Source organism: Nothoprocta perdicaria, unplaced genomic scaffold (assembly GCF_003342845.1).
Source record: "Nothoprocta perdicaria isolate Ctin4 unplaced genomic scaffold, notPer1 scaffold_87, whole genome shotgun sequence".
Classification (NCBI taxonomy): Eukaryota; Metazoa; Chordata; class Aves; order Tinamiformes; family Tinamidae; genus Nothoprocta; species Nothoprocta perdicaria.
In genome coordinates, this window is record NW_020456165.1 from 170,997 (window position 1) to 188,948 (window position 17,952).

General features: G+C 39.7%; 1 long non-coding RNA gene across 1 annotated transcript in view; it reads left to right on the forward strand.

The window, feature by feature from the left end:
* Positions 1 to 17,952, forward strand: part of LOC112958478 — a 45,930-nt gene that overhangs the window by 6,515 nt on the left and 21,463 nt on the right. The window lies entirely within an intron of this gene.

A 17,952-nucleotide genomic window follows, 5' to 3' on the forward strand; every position in this document is an offset into this window, starting at 1 on the left:
GGCATTCTATGACCCGGAAAATGATCTGATGCCTTCTCACATAGATTTAATTTCTGCAGTACTGGCAAAAACCAACASTAACAAAAACCCAATAAGAACTTATTTGTCAGGGAAGCAGGTGGATGTTTTCTTTTTGCAGATTTTGAGTATGAGAAGGAAGCACACCATCCTTCCAATGGAGTAGAATAAGAACACTTCCTGGGAGGGAGGGAGGCAAGCAAGCAAGTAGAAGGCCACACTGCAGTCTTTGTGGTGAAGAAAGGAAGTGTACTTYTTGTTTGTTTTGTTTTCCTTTTGAAGGAGGCATTAGTCATTCAGAACCACCATGTGGCTAATTCTAGTTAAAYCTCATAGTTCATCCAAAAAAAGAAAAAACACTAAAACAATCTGAAAAAAACTCCTTTTTTTTTTTTGACATTCAGCTTTTTTCTGAGTTGCATTTCTCTAGAAGGCTATTTCTTTGCATGTCTTAAAAATGGAAAAACCTTTAAAATTGCAAGCTATATTTGAAAACTTATTTGGGAAAGGAGGATAAAGGAAACTTCCTCTGTAGGTCTTGCRCCTCTGCAATGTTCTAGGTGTCAGTAGAGACTATAAGAGAATGAATTTCTGGAAGAGCTGAATTAAATGCAAGTTTACCAAAGGTGTGGGAGCAGGAGTGGAGAGATYCTTACTTTAACATTGGCTGCTGCAGCACATGTTCTTATATCATTAAATAAGGCTGCAAAACCTTTCTCCCCTTTGTGTCTTCTCCACATTTGTGATGACTGGAACAGTCCAATTTTGCTCTTTACCCCCTGGCTCCAGTGTTTCAGTGCAGTCATGTCTTTGAAAACTCAGCTTTCATTTGGGAGAAGAAAGTCTTACAGTTTTGAAAACTGCYACAGAGACAAAGCTTGCAGGAAACAAAAACAAAGTATTGATCATGAAACATCACCCCGAAAACATTCTCAGGAGTTTTCTGAAAGTCATGGGGAAGYGAGAGCAAATCAGATCATGACTTTTGAACCTTAGGCCTTAGCAATTTCCTGTAGCTTTTGTGGAACAAAAGGATGACCTGTCCTGAAGCCAGTTCAAGTAGGCAGTGTTCAGGAACCATACACAATTTTAGCATTCCTAAGCTGTAAATCAGAACTTAAAAGTATATATTCATTGAGTGGTATCCTGTTTTAAGAATAGAGATCTATTGAGAAGCACATTTTGAGGAGCTCATAAAGGAGGAGGGAAATCCCAAAGTGTTTTTTTAGCACCTAATATGCTAACAGTCTATGATATGCCTGTATCCAGAGTGAAGTCCTTKTAGAGTTCTATTAGGTGTGTGGGTTTCCCAAGAAGCCTCATCTCATCAAAGTAAATTGTTTATAACTGCTGGGAAGAGAGGTGGGGAAGCAAGGAGGAAATCTGTGAGTGTTCCTAGGTAGCCTCTTTTTCTCAGTTGGAAATAGTGGTTAGCAGAATCTGGGGGGTTCTGGCCATGTAGCAGATTTTCAGGTGTGAAAGCCACATATTTGCATGTGCAGGGACTCTCATTCTAACACAGTGCACATGTGCATGTGTGATTGTTTCTCTTTAGGAAATTCTGTGCAGAAATATCTCCTTGGTCATGGATGGACAGCGTTGTTTGTGCCCCCRTTTAACCTTGCAGAGCTGCACTGGCAACTTCACATTGGTAATACTTGAAGTGCCTTTAAGAAAAACAAAACCACCCATCTGATCAGGCTCAGTCAACTCTCTCTCTACCCGTTACATGAAGAAATGCAGGCTTGGCTTTGAGAACTGACATCCCCCTGGCCTGGAAGACAGGCTGTTGGCTGGGGAGCATGAAGCTTGGGCCCTACCCTGGAGCATCATCTGGATGCAGGGGCTGCTCTTGGGGCTCTTTCCCACCCAGCGCTAGTAGAGCWGGCGCAAGAGGCAGCGACGCAGCCRCGGACTGAACGTGCCCCGCGTGTGCTTGGCATGAGGGGATGCCTGCTTCTGGAAGCTGGAGCACCCGCGGGGTGCACAACACCTTCCACACGAGCAGCCCTGCCCAAGCAGAGTTCTGAGGATGGATAYGTAGATTAAAATCTTTGTGAGAGCACAGGATAGCAGATGCAAGGGAGGAGGGGGGAAAAAGTAAATTTAATGAATTTGTGAATATCCCATTGCAATGGAGTGTCATTCAATTTAAAAAAAAAAAAAAAAGCAAATACACTTCAAAATTTCCAGTGAGCCCAAAAGGCAATTCTAATTTGGCAATTTCTAGCCGGTACAATTTGTAGAAATGCAGCCCTTTGACACAGAAACAACTTGAAGTGTATTGAGCTTCTTGAAGCTGATGTCTTCATTGTGTCAGTTACCCACTCCGTATGTTCTACCAGGAGAAAAAAAAAATCTGACACCTGGCTTGAAGATTAAATCAACTTGATTTTCTTAGAACACTCTCAAATCAAGCTGCTRTTCAGCACATGATGCTGTTGCTGACATTACTTAAGGTTGTAATGACATTTTCTTGGTACAACAGACAGTTTTACTTTTTTAATCGTAAAGTCCTGTTGAAGTAATTTATTTTAAAGGACATGCAGTGGTCTCCCTGTTTCTACAGGAGTAATAGAYTAGTGCAGGTGACTGAAATTGTTTTTGAAGTCTTTGGGTTGTACACAGTTTTATTTGGTGCTGAGCAATGCACTTGGGGACATAGTGTCTTAGTGTCTTCAATCTGAATTAGCTGTTCAGTTCAATTTGTCTGAAATCCTTGGTTGGGAATTTATTGTTAAGAGATTCCTTTCCTCTGCTTTATGCGTATAATCCTAATGATTCCTGATGTGTGAAAGGGGGGATCCTAGAAAAAGAAATTAATTTTAAATAATAAATTTGCAAAATAGATCTTGGTGTATGGGGAGAAATATGTCTGAGGCAACTGTTGTGAGGAAGGTTAAGGCTGTTGAAGTAAAGAATGTGATCAAGTGGTCATTTAGTAAAATCTAGAATCAGGGAGATGCCTGGCTATGAGTGTAGGGGATTGTTAAGTTGTTACTCTAGGTGCCTGATTAGTCACAATACAGCTTTGGCTTGTTAATATGGAAGGGTGCACCTTTAAACTGTGAAGTTATCTGAATGGTTGGTCCGTGGGTTTGTTTTTGTTAGATTTAGGCATGAGTGAATGGCTCAAATTTGGCTCTTGGCCCCTTCTGACTTTAGAAAGCAGCACTTGCAAAAGTATCTTAATCTCATTTTCAAGGGAGACTTAAATCTGCTTGCGAATCTATGACACTGAATTGAATAAATCTTTGAATATGAAGAGCTGACCCTTCAAGTCTATGGGGTGGTTTTATGAATATTACCTTGGATTAATTATTTTTGGAACCTTGTGGGTAGGAGGATAGGTATTCCGAAAGCAGTGTATTTTAAAAGAAAGCTGGATGTTTTATTTTTCTTTGTATCTCAAAGATGAGCTTCTTGAATGTGCTTTCCATGAATGTTGAGGGGGAATAACAACCACAACAAAAAAACATGAATTGAACTTCGAGCTTCCAGATCATCTAGAGACAAGTTTTGGCAAAGAATGGTGACAGATGGAATGAACTTGAATGAGGAATGAACTAGAATAAAGCTAAATCAGTAGTAATTCATCTGTTGGTAAAGCTTTTTTGAGTCAGGGGTTTCTACAAAGAGAATGTCTTCTATTTCTACCAAGGGAATGCTTCCAATTACTGGAAAAAAAAATATACACGCACATATATATACAGAGAGAGAGCATGTAAGCAGCTGAATGGAGAAGGCCACATCTTTCATAGGGTCAGCTTTAAGTGTGATACATGCTCTATTTCTATGACAACAGGGCTCTCTTTGGGATTTGAGGACTGTTAGGAAGAGGTGAGATCCACCCAAACAAGTAGGGTGAAAACATCTCAGCCAGCAGGCTGACCAAGCTGATTGGGGAGCTTTCAATGGGAAGGATGGAGGAAGGAAATGTAGACCCACAGGTGAGGAAGCATTAGACTTAGTTGGAAGGCAAGATGTGCTGCGTGTTATGTGGGCAATAGAGACCCTTGTTCACTTCAGAGTTGAGTATATTGAGTTTTTTTTGAGAATCATATCAGTTTTCTAACCAGGTTAACATATGAGCTTTTTTTTCTGTACAGACCTAGGAAGTTTTGCCAGTTATTCTAGAATTAATTTGACTTCTGGCACTATTTTTAACAGCTTCTGTACTTCATTTCTGACCTCAAGAGTTGCCGTCTTCTATAATGACTGCACTAACTGCTACTGACTGTACTAGCTGCTAATGTTTTGGTTTCTTGACATCATTCTGAAAAGCTGTAACAGCAGAAACACTTATTACTTGAGACTTCACACCTTAATGCATGTTCTTCTAGAGCTTTAAATTTAAAAAATAAAATATGTAAAGATAGCAGTAAATACTAACACAGAGTACTTTTCAGTCTGGTCTATTCTATTTTTTGGGCTAACTAATATTCACGATACTCCTGGGAGGTTGGTGTGTTTAATTATCCTTGTTTTATAAGCTCTGGGAATTGGGAACAGTGGCACATGGGGCCCAACACTGGAAGCCTTTACTTTTTTGCTTTTCTGCCCCTGTACCAAAAAATTGATTCTCTGTGTGACATGTGAGAAAAGCAAAAAGAGAAATGACCTTGAACTGAGTCAAGATTTTTCTGCTGTAGTAACTAGACCATTTCCAAGCTGAAAGTTTTTTCAGCCATGAGTTTCCTGGCTCTCTTTCCATGACACTGACAGTAATGAGATTCATCTCGGAGATGAAGCAAATCTTGTTTATCTGCCCCTTTCTCTTGAAAATCTTTGCAATTCGTTCCTTATTGCTTTGTTTGGTGAGCTTTCCTCAGAGCTTCAACTATGAACATATTGCAGCAAGTGATTAAAAACAGAGACCACAATGTTTTTAATAGTATTTTGTCATACCTTAGTACCTGGCACTTTTCATTTCTGGTTTGTCCCTTCCCAATTAATCACTCCTTTTCCCCTGGGGAGGGAAAGAATGTGAAAAAGCAGGTTTAATACCTTTTYTTCCTCCCTTCTCCCCATTTTTAGTGCAATTAATCAACCTCCCCCAAAAAGAGAGAGGGAGGAAATATGCTGTTACACTTCCAAGTATATCTGAAACTGAGTTGAGCTGTTGGGCTGCTGCGCAGGGGACTGTATTTGAATCTCTCATAAGCATAGTTATTAGCAAACTGCTGGGCTGCATATAGCGAGCCTGAAATATTCACTCTTCACTGTAACACTGGGAAGAAAATATTTTGTAAGCCCTGATGGAAAATAGATTGGATACATAATCTAGCCTTATTCCTCCTGTTCAGGGCAGTGAATTGCCTGACTTTATCACCTTGTGTATTTAAAGAAGTAGCACAACAGAAGTATTCAAGTTTGTCTAGCTCATATCTCCAAGTAATTTCTATCCTGGATCTTTCTCAAGACTGATTTGGCTTTGGAGGAGATACTTGATTGCATTGYGGTCAAATAATCTTTAGTTTTTGAGGAGAAAGTAACTAAACCTTTATTTATCAGGAGTTGTTGCTTGCTCATTTCTAATGACTTTGCCTCATGGTTTGGGTGAGTAGTATTTGTGGTGAGTGACCTCCCTTTCTCCAGCGTGCTCTGTTGTTCGGGCACTTCCAAAGCAGCAAGATACTTGGAAGCCTCTTGCAGCCAGCAACCTGATTTTACCCTAACACCACAAAATATAGGTATCTGTTGCCTGGATGCTTTCATTTTTACTTTGAGGAAAAAAATGGCCTTGTTGGAAAACTGTGTGGTGTGATTTCAGAGTTCTTARTACCTCTTGCTTTCTGAGAAATGCTGATAATCTAAGTTGGCCTCTTGGATAATGCTGATCTTCTCCATTCTGCCTTACCTTAGATCTGTACCTCAGTGGGTTAACTATTGATGGGCTTTGCCATGTGGTTTATGATACCTGTATGTTATTTACACAATGTAATAACATTACTTGTGTAATGTTATCAAATACTCCACTAGGCTGAAATCCTAGTTCAAAGCAGAACCATCTCTTGTCTTTAGACATGCAGACTAAAAAGTGTTGGGATCATGTGTATGCTCCAATTTATTGCTGCAGTCTGCAGGATGATCTTAGGCAATCCCCACTATTAAAAGGATTTTTGCCRAATTCTGGATGACAGTTTTACATGAACTGTAATGTTCACTGGAAGACATTGTCTTTARGAATTTTCTGTTTCTAATTAAACTTTTACTGAGCAAAAATTTTTAGCATAAGAAAGAGGTAAAGTAGCCTGTACACTCTCCTAATTTTATTTAAGCAGCCAATCTGAGCAGGAATCGCCTGCAAGTGAGGTGAGGGCTCTGCTGGGTGGCCAGCTGTGCCTGGCTGCTGGAATTGCCCTATTCTGAATGACTGCTGCTAGTCAGGATGCTGCCTTGAACGTTGCTCCTGGTAAGGGGGTAAAGCAGGGAAGTCCTGAGTGAGCGGGAGCAGTCCCAGTGWACAGGTTGGGATCATCTCGCCTACAAGAGCAGTGTTTTTTGTGCTGCCTTTTTCTGTTTGCTTGTTTCCTCTTTGWTTCTTTAGTGTGTTTGTCCATTCTGGGGTTGTCCAAACTAATGGTGCAAACGTGCATGTTAGTTCAGATATTTTGCTGCAAAGGAGGATATCATAGTTGTGCATAACATCACTGATTGAACCTCAGCCTTTCTTTAGCTCTGTTCTTAGCCTTTGGCAGTTGCTTTTATTAACAAAATAATTTCTACAGGGAAAGGAAATTTTTTATTTGTTTTGTTTTTAGTATGTCATTATTGGAAGGCAGAATAGGGAAGCTGGAGGAAGAAGGTCAATAGAACTAATAACGATCGAATTTGTACAGTAAACACCTTCTAAAGTTATTTTTCATCAAAATGAAACTGTAGTCTACTTAATAAAAGTAAGTTCTCTGGGAATGACAGTAAAGAAATCTTTGAGAGAAAGAACTATCTTTCCAAAATGATGATAATGTTTTTAAGCAGTGTTGCATCTGATAAGGGTGCTCATAAATGTTGGAGGTAACTTGCTGACTTAAATACAGATAGTTCTTCATAGTGGTTCTGAGGTCTTTTAGCTTTAACTAATACATTCATTCTTGCAAAAAGATGATATAACAGACACTGCAAAATGCAAGGCGAAATATCTTCCAATACCTGACTTCAGACACCTAATTCCTTCCCCTCTTTTATAGCTTGTCCTGTGGTAGAATATTGTACAAAATAAATATCTCTGAGATTCCTGTTGGGACCTATGTGAGGCAAGGTTAATAAAATGAAGAAAGCTACTCTGGAWCTCTTTATCCCAGCACCAATTTGAGCTCATAATCCATTTGAGCTTTCATATGTTGATGGGGCTGTTGAAGGTAAAAAATAAGTATGTCCTGATCTAAAAAGGAGGGATTTGAGCTGGTCTGAGAAGCTCTGCAGGAAGGGACATAAGCAGAGAGCAAAGCACRGCCATGAGCAGGGAATGGGTATGCTGGTAAAATGTCTGATATCTTTAATTCTTGTTGATGCAAGTGCAACTTGGTTCACATTCTGCTCTTTAAGACCCGACCTTGGGAGTGATACATTTGAAGTACTTGGAATGGGTATCATTCTTTTCTTGACTGGAACTGGAGGTGGTGTAAAGCTAGCACTGAGGGTCTTTGGAAAGAAACAATTCAAGTAATGGAAGATGCCTGCTAGGCTAGAGAGTCTACTGCTCTTCCCTATTGTGGACAACCTTGTCATGCCTCATAAATGAGTCCAGTTTCGTGGTGAGAAGTTAYTTGATTTCCAGACAGAATGTGTTTGGTGCACTGTTCTTTTGGTTATGTTCCTCTTCAAACACTGGCATTCTCTCCTGAGATGCAAGCAGGGAATAAGTCGCTCTGCTTGGCCTTTATTTTGCTAAGTTATATAAGCAGACTTTTGACATTGGTTTTTTGATGCGTGGCTGTCTAATGGTCATCCTTGTTTTGGTTAAGTGGGAAAGGCACCTTCCAGATGCCAGGGCCGGGTCTGATGGCTTTTTAGTTGCTTCTCTGGCAAGACCTGTGGTGATGTGCCTTCAGTGTTCTCCCATTGCCATGTCACTCATCCTGTGAGCCAAGGAAATACACAAGGACAGATTCAATCAMCTGTATCTAGAGCATTGTATATGTTGCTACATGGGAAATAATAGTGAAGCTGGCGAGGGAATGGTTAGCACAAGCTTGTTGTYGTGAATGACTGAAGGAGATGATCTGAAACTGTTGAAAGAGAAACCAAGAGGCTGGAGGGAGGTTATTAGTGGAGTTCCTCTGGGATTGTTTTTTTGGCATTGATCTTATTTATTATTGTGACTCATTACTGAAAAGTAGGACAAAAAAGCAAGAATGTGTTAATGAAACTTGCTAATGACTTTAAGTTGGGACTGCATAAGAAGACAACTACATACTACAGGATTGATCTTGAATAGTGAAAGATTGGAGGAGAGAAAGAAATAGGACWAAAATTAGGTGAAGTTGCTTGCTTAGAGGAAAAATGTCAGAGGAAGACCCAACTCTACAACTTAATCAGAGGCTGGTTGTTCCTCTAGTCCAATGTGCGGAGAGGTCGACCTTCCTTGGCTGGAGGCTTGCAAGGATGTATGAGAAGAAATACGTGTAAAATGATGTGCAAATTGTACATAAAAGTTTGAAGCAAGCTTSATGCTCACACCACAAGCTGACTTAGTTGGCTAGATGGGTTTCCTGAGGTCTCTCTGTTAAGAGAAGGCAAAGGGGTGCATGAGGTATGTGGTGAGCTGCTGTTTTACTTAGTGCACATGTGCAATTTGGAGGTGGCTGGTTGATGGGGGATAATCCCTGATTAGGGAATGAAGCTGGATTTGAACACAGAAGTGCTGAGAATGGTGAGGGGAGCTTTGCTTAAGTAGCTGCTACTGTTCTTTTCTTCCTGGAAAGCTCTAATAGTACTCATGCTCTTTCATTTTTTTGTTATTTAATCGTGTTGACAGTGTTCTGTATGAAGTTGTTCAAGTTGGTGCTATTGCTGTTCAGCTAATAGACTATGTCATTTAAAAAAAAAATCATTTTTTGTTGAAAACAAACTGCAGGCAGTCAAGCCAGCCTCCAGTACAGATAAAGGACATGTATAGTCATAAATATTTTTTACAATACTTGGAAAATTGTTGGACAAAGTGTTATTGTAGAGAGTAGAGAATAATCACTTAATCCTTTAATCTGTGCCAAACCAATAAAATKGTATTAGTCTGAACTCTTCTTCAGGAGCCAGGTCAATAAACAGTAGCGAGACTGATGGACTGTGGCTGTAAAGTGTGTTCTGGTGGAGGGGAAAAATCAGCTGAAGATCTAGGGGTAGATGAGCCCTAGTGAGGGGATTGCCCCTGGGTTCTCTTTCCCACACTGCTAATCCACATGCTGTGTCTCCACTGTGGAATATGTTACTACTCTCCAGGACTTTTGGTTAGAGGTATCTGTGGTGCACGGGCTTGAGTGCATTTTTAAAGGCAGAATTTGAAGAAATATTTTCCTTGATTTGTAACAAATCAAGTGGTGGCTATGCAGTTTTCATATSAACTTTTTGTCTCGTTTACCTGAAYGTAAATCCTTGACTGGTAACTCACCTGCTGCCTGCTCTATCTGCTCCCTCCTTTTCCCCCTTTTCATCTTTTCCTTTTCTTTCTTCATTGCCCTTTTAGTGGCTCGTTTAGGCTGGAGTCCACACTGAAGAGAGCAGTTTCTTCTCTGTGTTATAAAGCTCTTGGGATTGATACAAACCCTTGCCTGTTTTTGTAGAAGTCTCAGTGGTGCTATAGCAATCCCATTCACAAGATTTAGCACCTCGTGTTGGAGYTTAGCTCTGGTGATGCTTAGCTCTGTTCCACCTGAAACCTGTGCTTATCCTGCTCCCTCATGAATATGCTAATGGATTATTTCACACTTAAAAAAAAAAAAAAAAAAAAAAAAAAAAAAACCTTTGCAGTCACAGAGCCAAACTTGCATCTTTGGATGATATTTAAGTAACTTCATGGAAAATGTATAAGTCTGTGTTAAAAAAGGGTAGTGAATAAATTCAGTGTGGCACGAATCTGACATCTGCATTGCAAAAAAAAATTCAGTGCAAGCAAATTATGCTTTTTTGTTTCCGCAGTTTAGAAAATACATTTGCAAAGGTTATTTTAATTACCATCTTTATTCTACAGTTTCTAAATAAGCAGCTACTTGGCAACTTACTACCTGAAATCTGATATTCTGAATGTTTCCTTCCTGATAAAAGATGTTTCTTTTTGCTATTCTAATTTGCTTCTGTCAATCAAATTGGAATTTTGGTATATTGTTTTCATTACACCCATAAAGAAACAGGTGCATAATTTTTCTATCATTCTCTGCATTATCTTTTCACTTAATTTTCTTGGACGTTGCTGTAGTGATTATCTGTTGCCAATTATTGTTTATTTATGATGCTTTAGTTATTTCTATTGTAGATGGACATGCTTTTTGGACATGTTATCAGACTTATAAATATTGTATTGTTTTAAAGTTCATTAAACTAATGTCATATAAAACAGAATACATTAATACTGAATGTGTGAAGAATTAAGTGTCTTGTATTTTTGTGTTTTCTTGTTTTATGAACTATTAGAAACCTCATTAAACTGAGTAATGAGATGTACAGCCTACTTTGCACATGAAAGTAGTTCAAAGAAATTTAAATGTGTGTGTATATATATTTTAGTTAATACAGTACTTTGTCGAAAGCCCCCCCCCTTTTTTTATTTCTTTATTGGCTTCACTGAGTTTCAACAAGAAATTTCATTTCACTCTATCTGTAGCTGGGCAAACAAATACTAATCCACGATTAGACCCTGAGGTGCTAAGGCAGATGTTATGACCACTGAACTTGAGTATCTCATAACCTGTACCTATCAGTCATTGGAGGCGAAAGGAGAAGAACAACAATTATTTCCATTGATGCTGGGAGAACTTGTCTCAGAGAAAAGCTGTGATTTACCCACACTTGAATAGGAAGGTTTGGGCTGAACAGATTGTCCGGGCTGCAGCTATTGCTCTGACTAATCTTTCTGCTAATTCTCTGCATCTTAAAAGTATCCTTATCCTTTGCCTGAAAGTACTTTGGCAAGGTGACTTCTCCAGTTTGTTATCAGATGTTTGCTGGCTGGCTGGTGGCTCTGTTGTTCTGTGATAGGCTTCTGCTTTTACAGGAACATGTAGGGAGGATGATGAAGAGGAATCCCTTCCCTGGTAATTTCAGGCTTTTGGTTGGTCTGTAGGTAGTAGAAGATGAAAAAATGTAATGGAGACAGCTGTGGAGAGCAGCTTAAATAGAAATATTCACATGTCAGGAGGAAATACTTCCCATCCTTTAAAAGATAAGGATTTTGTTTAAAAACAAGAATTTTGCCCTCTTTAAATGTGCAGAATGGCTTTTAGGTTCTAGTCATAAACATGTACCAAAATGTCAATAACTCTTTTGTGCATGTGTTCAGGGCTTTGACTCAATCATTTAAAAAAAAAAAAAAACCCTAGAAAAATAACATACACTGTTGTTTGCTACAGCAGTAGACTGTTTGGATTTTTAAAGTTGTTGTGCTTAAGCTCTGTGCTTTAGATGCAGAACAATTTTGAACACCAGGTTCAGGGCAGAGAGTTCTCGTTAGTGCTGGAGAATTAGGTGCAGGCCTGTGCCAGTCCCAGGAAGTCATTTAGACAGATGGCACACTTGAGCAGGAACATGATGCCGGGATTGTAACTTAATTGAGGGGTTATAACTTGGCACTCCAGGGAAATGAAAATGTTTTTGTTCTGGTTGTAAATGTAATGTGGTAGATGTTCCTTGGTGGATCATTGTGGTTTAAGCTCTTGCTAAAGAGAGGCAGGAAGAGAAATTGGCACTTGTGACTTCATGATGTGAATCCCTCACGTCTCCCTCATGTTATGAGCAGCTTTATTCTGAGCACTTTGTGATGTCTTAGGAAGGGGGGGGGGGAAATGAAAATTGYTCCTTGAAAGTTCCCTGTGCACTGTTGGAGTTGAATGCTACTCTTCCCTTGAAGATGGGCAACGTTTTAAAGCACRCTAACAAGTATGTTCTGGTTAATCCTGATCAGTGCCCATATTCTGAAGCGCAACAGTCTCGGCACATCAGGTAACAAGTATTACCCACATAATCTCCTTCCTGTTTTCCTCTCCTCCCCTCCCCACCTTTGTATGTTGGCCTTGGAGAGGCATGAACCTGAGTCCTTGGTCAACTGCGCAGYGAAAGGATTTTTTTCTTCTTTCTTTTTCTTGGGAGTATTTAAAAAAGATTGATATTAGTGTGAGTTCTGATTGAATGTAGCTTCCAGGARCAAGATGATCACCTAGAGCTTGGAGAAAATTTAATTTTAAGTAAAATATGAACTGTAGTTCCAGTACAAATAGCTTTAGCATTCAGCTGCCTGAAACAAAATGCATATGGGACTTGTTTTTCTTCACGAAGGTGCTGTTTTCCCCTTAATTCTTTTGTTGTGTAGTTGAAAATCTCTGCTGTTGAAGAGTCGGAAGGACATCTGGATCCAGGATGGGTACGTGCAGGTGGATGAGAACTGAGAATTAGTCTGAAACAACTCGCTGTGCATCAGCTCCAGTCAGAAGTTGCTGTGTTGGCAAGACCTGGGACTGAGCGAAAAGACATGGGCTAATTTTGTTCAATAACCAACTCTCTATTCTAAGAATATGCAGAGAGACACTGTCCATGAATAACAATCTTGCATTCAACTTTTGTCAGTGTAACAATAGTTGTTATGACTAATGGTTAGAATGAGATTATTTCTGCATCAGAAATACATCATATTTGATAAACTGAAGGKATGTGGCTCTGGAAAAAAGGCATCTTCCACAACTGACTCCATCTCAACCAGTATGTGAGAGGATGCTAGGTAGCTTGGCACAGCCTTCCCTGAAGGAATAGGTTACAATTTGTAKGCTAACAAAAGAATCTCAGTTCATTTTCAGAGCTCCACAGTTCAAGAATCAATTGGATTTACATATCCCAAAAGTTCAGGAATTGATTTCCTAAATGACRATATTGAGGGCATAATGATCATATSTGCCTGGYATTATATGATCAAATGTATTCCATAGAGTGAATTACTTTATCCCTGTGGAAACATGGAATTTTCATGATACATTAGGACTGTAATGGGCACTTTTTTTTCTTTTTCCGAAAGAATGAAATTGTTCCATCTTCTAAACATATGATCTGTGATGCCTTGAAAGCTGCTCGGAGAGGTGGATAATTAGCTACCCCACTGCCTAGAGAAATAGCTTGGAGATTTTTAGAAGCCTTATGCAAATGGTTTGGGATATTATGTGAAATTAGCTTCAGTTAGGCTCAAATTTATCTAATTTAATTATTGGGAAAAGTAAATCTTTGAGAACAAAAAAAAATAAACCTGTCAGAAGGAGAAGACAGGGCAAGAAAGGCACTGGCGCACAGACTGTAACAAYTAGATGCTGGTGGATTTTTAGTTGTCATGCACTTCATAGACTTTCAGCTCTAACGCATCAGGAGTGACTTTGTTTTTTTATCAGTCAGATGAATATCCAAGACCACAGGTGGAATAATTACTTATCTGAATTAAGCCCTGTTGCCAAATATGACTGTATTCTGTTTTTGCACACTGTGTATTCGGTCAGTAAATCTCCATCCTTTTGGGATGCTGAAGTCCCAGCTGGTTCTACACATCTTGCTTGAAGTTTCAGGGGGTCTGCGGCTTGGAACGGGCATTTATCTGAAGAAGAAACTTAATAGTTGTGCCAGGATTGTTTGTAAGCCTGGTCACCCRCATGCATGAACTGCCAAGGTCTGGTTTATGTCTGCGTGGTGTCTCCAGCCATCTCTCTGTCCCTGACTTGGTTATGGATGCATCACATTTCTCTGTAATCGGGGAACATGGCTGGGAGATTAGAGGAGCAGGTGGTGCACAGCTGATTGTTGATGGCTCTGAGTTAGCTGCTGCTTTAATATGCAGGGCATGGGCAGGGAGCAGTAAGGAAAAGGAAATAYATTGGAAGCAACTTGGGCCTTGCAGCCTGCCCTGTGATTTGGTGGCTGAACTCTGAGCCCAGCGAAGCTGGGGGGCTGGCAGCTCTTGCCTGTGGTAGGAAGGCTGCCGAAGCAGGACTGTGCAAGCAGGGGAAGGGGTGTAAATGGTCTCTTCTTGCGTGGAGAAGGTGAGGTAGGTGGCATTCCAGTGTGATATGGAGGAGTTCATGGTGAGCTCTTCCATATCTCTAAAGAAAAGAACAGCAGATTGCTGCTGGGATGATGGACATGAGAGGGGTTGTTATAGACRAGTCTATGCTGATCCAAGCAGTGCTAGGAAGTCTTATACTGACTCTCCGTTAGCTGAACATCCCTCTGCAACTGCAGGGAGCTCATGGGGTGTTTCAGCACGCGTAATGATTTGGTAGAGTTGTTTTAACAACTTCAGAAGTGATGTGGCTGCTCTCGGAGAGAATTCATTGAGCAATTTGAGTAGATGTTTCTGAAAAAGCTTATTCAGGAAGCATTTGCTTCACTTATTGCTTTTGGAATAAACATCCTAGATGAAAATTTCAGTGTTTGTTTGCTCTTCACTCTGTTTTTGAGCAGTGCTTTGTGAGCAGCTTGTAGAAGATAATTGCTTGATTAACTGCAGCAAAAGCCTTTTTCATGACAAGTGACTTTTTTCACAGTGACAGTTCTTCCATAAACCTATCAGTAAAGGAACCAGGTTACCTCATGGGCTGAATTCAGTTTCAATCAAATTCAGAAATGGATTAAAAGTGCCTAGGCAGTCATAATCAATATAGCACTATATATATATAGTACACTGGTACTGTAAAGTATTTTGAAAATACAGTTGTAACAGGTTGTGTAGCTTTGAATACACAGTACTGTTGATCTGCAGGTAAATCGCATAGATTATTCCTAAAAGAGTATTGGAAGAGCATACAATAGCATGTATAAAGGGACTTATTTACAGTGGTATTTGTTTTGAATATTCAAGGTGTAATGTCCTAATCAAACCCCTACTATACATAAGGATATTGTTTTCGGTTCTTTTTGCCCTCCAGGCCAAACCAGTCACTCAAGAGTTGGAGAAAAACATCTAGTTAGGAGGCAACAGGTTAACACTCTATTCTCCTTAAAGAAAAGGTGAAACAATACGTTTGCTAATCCATTCTGGGATAGCAGAGCTCCCGTTCTGCTCTAAGCAATATTTGACAGCACAGGAAGAGTGCAGATCTCACCCACGTGTCCTGGAATGCTGTATGCTTGCGTGGGATCTGGCCTGGGGATAATGCAAAAATAATAATTCAAAAAGAGACTTAACTTTTTGTAGATGAAAAAAGCCACAAGTTTCCATGTTACAACATTGTCCTTGTTATTGTGTCTCCATATTCCCCAGCAGTGATTCAAGAATTCTTTAAGGACTGCCACCCCCCCACCCACTAGTGAGTGCTGCTCTTGGGCAAAATGTATAGACAATTTCATGGGTTCCAAAAGTATAAACTAAAGGTAGGTCAAATGTTGGTATTCTCTTCATCTGATTTCTATTGGAACGTATGCAACTTCCTTTTAACCACGACTTAGATCAAGCATGTGTGAAGTCTAAGTTTATCTCCCTTAATTGGACTTGTATGTGCTTCATGTTCTGATGACAGGGCATTCCTCTTGATGACAAGGCATCCCAGATCTTTGAGCATGTAGTATTTACCTAGCTTACCTTCGTTGTAGTTACCTTGAGCATCATGGAAAATCAGCAAAGCAGCAGAGAAAGACACTGTTTTCAAATGCAAATGCTTATAAGTTCCACTTTTTCCCCGTATTTCTGCAATGTGGTGTCCCACTGAAAACCAAGCATAAAACTTGTGTGAAACCTATGGTTTTTGATCTACTTTTCATCATTGCTAATAACTTATTAGATTATAAAGGTAGCTTTTAATCAGTAACAAGTTAATCCAACTATTCCAGAGATTGATATTACTTAGGCTCAAAGGTGAATCTAATGTCTTAGTTGAAGAAAATGGAGAAGCACGTTTGTGTGTTTCCACAATAGCATCACTTTTACTTTTTTTTTGACTTATCTCTCATGTTAGCATGTTACATAATAAATTTGCTTTCATAAAAGAATGAAAATATTATCGTTGCCTGTAGATGTGTGCCGAAATGCTAGTTAGTATTAGCACGTGTTAAGGCTCATTCATAAGAAAATGCCCAGTGTTTGTAATGGCAACAGTGATATCAAAAATAAAGACATGGGAGCACATGCTCTGTGGCTTAGAAGCAAGTAGGACCAATGAACCAATGATCTGTCTACATCTAGAGGTAGGAGTGTATGTTTTATTATTATTTCTTTATTTTTGAGGGAAAGAGAGTTCTTCCTTATACTGTAGAAAGTTCTGRTCAATGTCAAATAAGTTGTTAGATAATAAGGAATGGCCCTTCATAAAGCAGAGCTCCTCACAAAAAGCAGAGGAAAGTCTTCTCTTGATGATTCAGCCTGACTTTAATAAATATCAAGTGTTCTCTTCCTTCAGGGCACATATTGACTTGCTAACTTTCCTCTAATCTTTCTTAATCTTTGTCAATATTTACCTCTTCATGCAATAAATACTGAGAAGTGAACAGACCCTAACTTCATCTCAGTACTTGCACTTGTACCATTTTTATTGCCCATTGCATTGAAATTCATTTAGAGCTTGAGATGAAAAATTAAACCTGTTATATAAACTGCTGCTGCACAGTTAATAATAAACTTGATCAACYTCTCAGACCTCTGGCTATAAACTGTGTCCCCTAGACTACTTCTAAAGAGCTAGGAAATATTGGCTATTTTCAGCCTTTAATAGACGTGCATATCTCTTCTTTGAGTGAATATAATGTTGCTATATTTCTAACGAGTTGAATTCTACACTAAAGTATTAAAATGTATAATATAAGTTTTAATAAGGTCCTTAGGTAACTGGTTCGCTAGGCAATTATGAAGCATCCTTGTGTAAGGCCTATAAGGACTAACACTTGGAAGGCATGTACTTCTCTAAAACTGAATAACTAAAGCCATATTTTATAGAAAAAGCACACTTTTCCAGTATCTGCTCAGATTACTGTTATTTTCTCTTCCTGCTATACTCATCTTTTTCCTAGTTTCTGAGGGGAAAAATGGGGTACAGGTGAAGAAACTGGAGAGACTGTCACTTTTAAGTGTCATTGATTTCATAGTGCTGGCAAATGTATTGAGAGATACTTTCCAGGCTATGAAAATGCAACCCAGGGCCCTCAGTGTCTACTGAGAGACTGACCRTGTCCGTGTCTTCGCTGTCTCACGTGCAGTCTAAGTCGCACTCTGCTTCATGCCACATTATGAAATCTGAAAGCATGGAGCTCCTACGGCTGCCTATGCTGAGTGATGTGGGGATGTGGAAGCTGTTGGGACATCTGCTGCTGGACTGGGCCCAACTGAGCTAGTCTGCCTAGATTAAAGTGTTTTTACTTTTTTTTTTTTCCTGCTTTTCTGAATGTCAGTCTGCTTCAAGTGACAAAAATCTCAGGAGAAGTATGGCTCAAACACACAGGCGTTGTGTTTGCTTGTCTTTGGGGTAGGAAAAGCAGTTTAAATCCAAAAAATGGAGCTACTGGTGYAAGTTCATGCCAGTTAGGAAGGAATGAACTATGGAATAGAGGGGAAGGAGCTGAGCTGTACAAGAACAAGTACCAAGAGCCTTGTTTTGCTCTGTGTTCCCCAAATTGTCAAGCCCCATCCTAAATCCCTCGTGCACTTGGTGGATGATTGATTCTGCACTTCTGAGGTCAGCTCTTAGAGCTGGGTGAGCAGGAGGATGTGTCTGTCGTGCTGATGAGCAAAGAACCCACAGACTTAATTTAACACCACCACTGYCA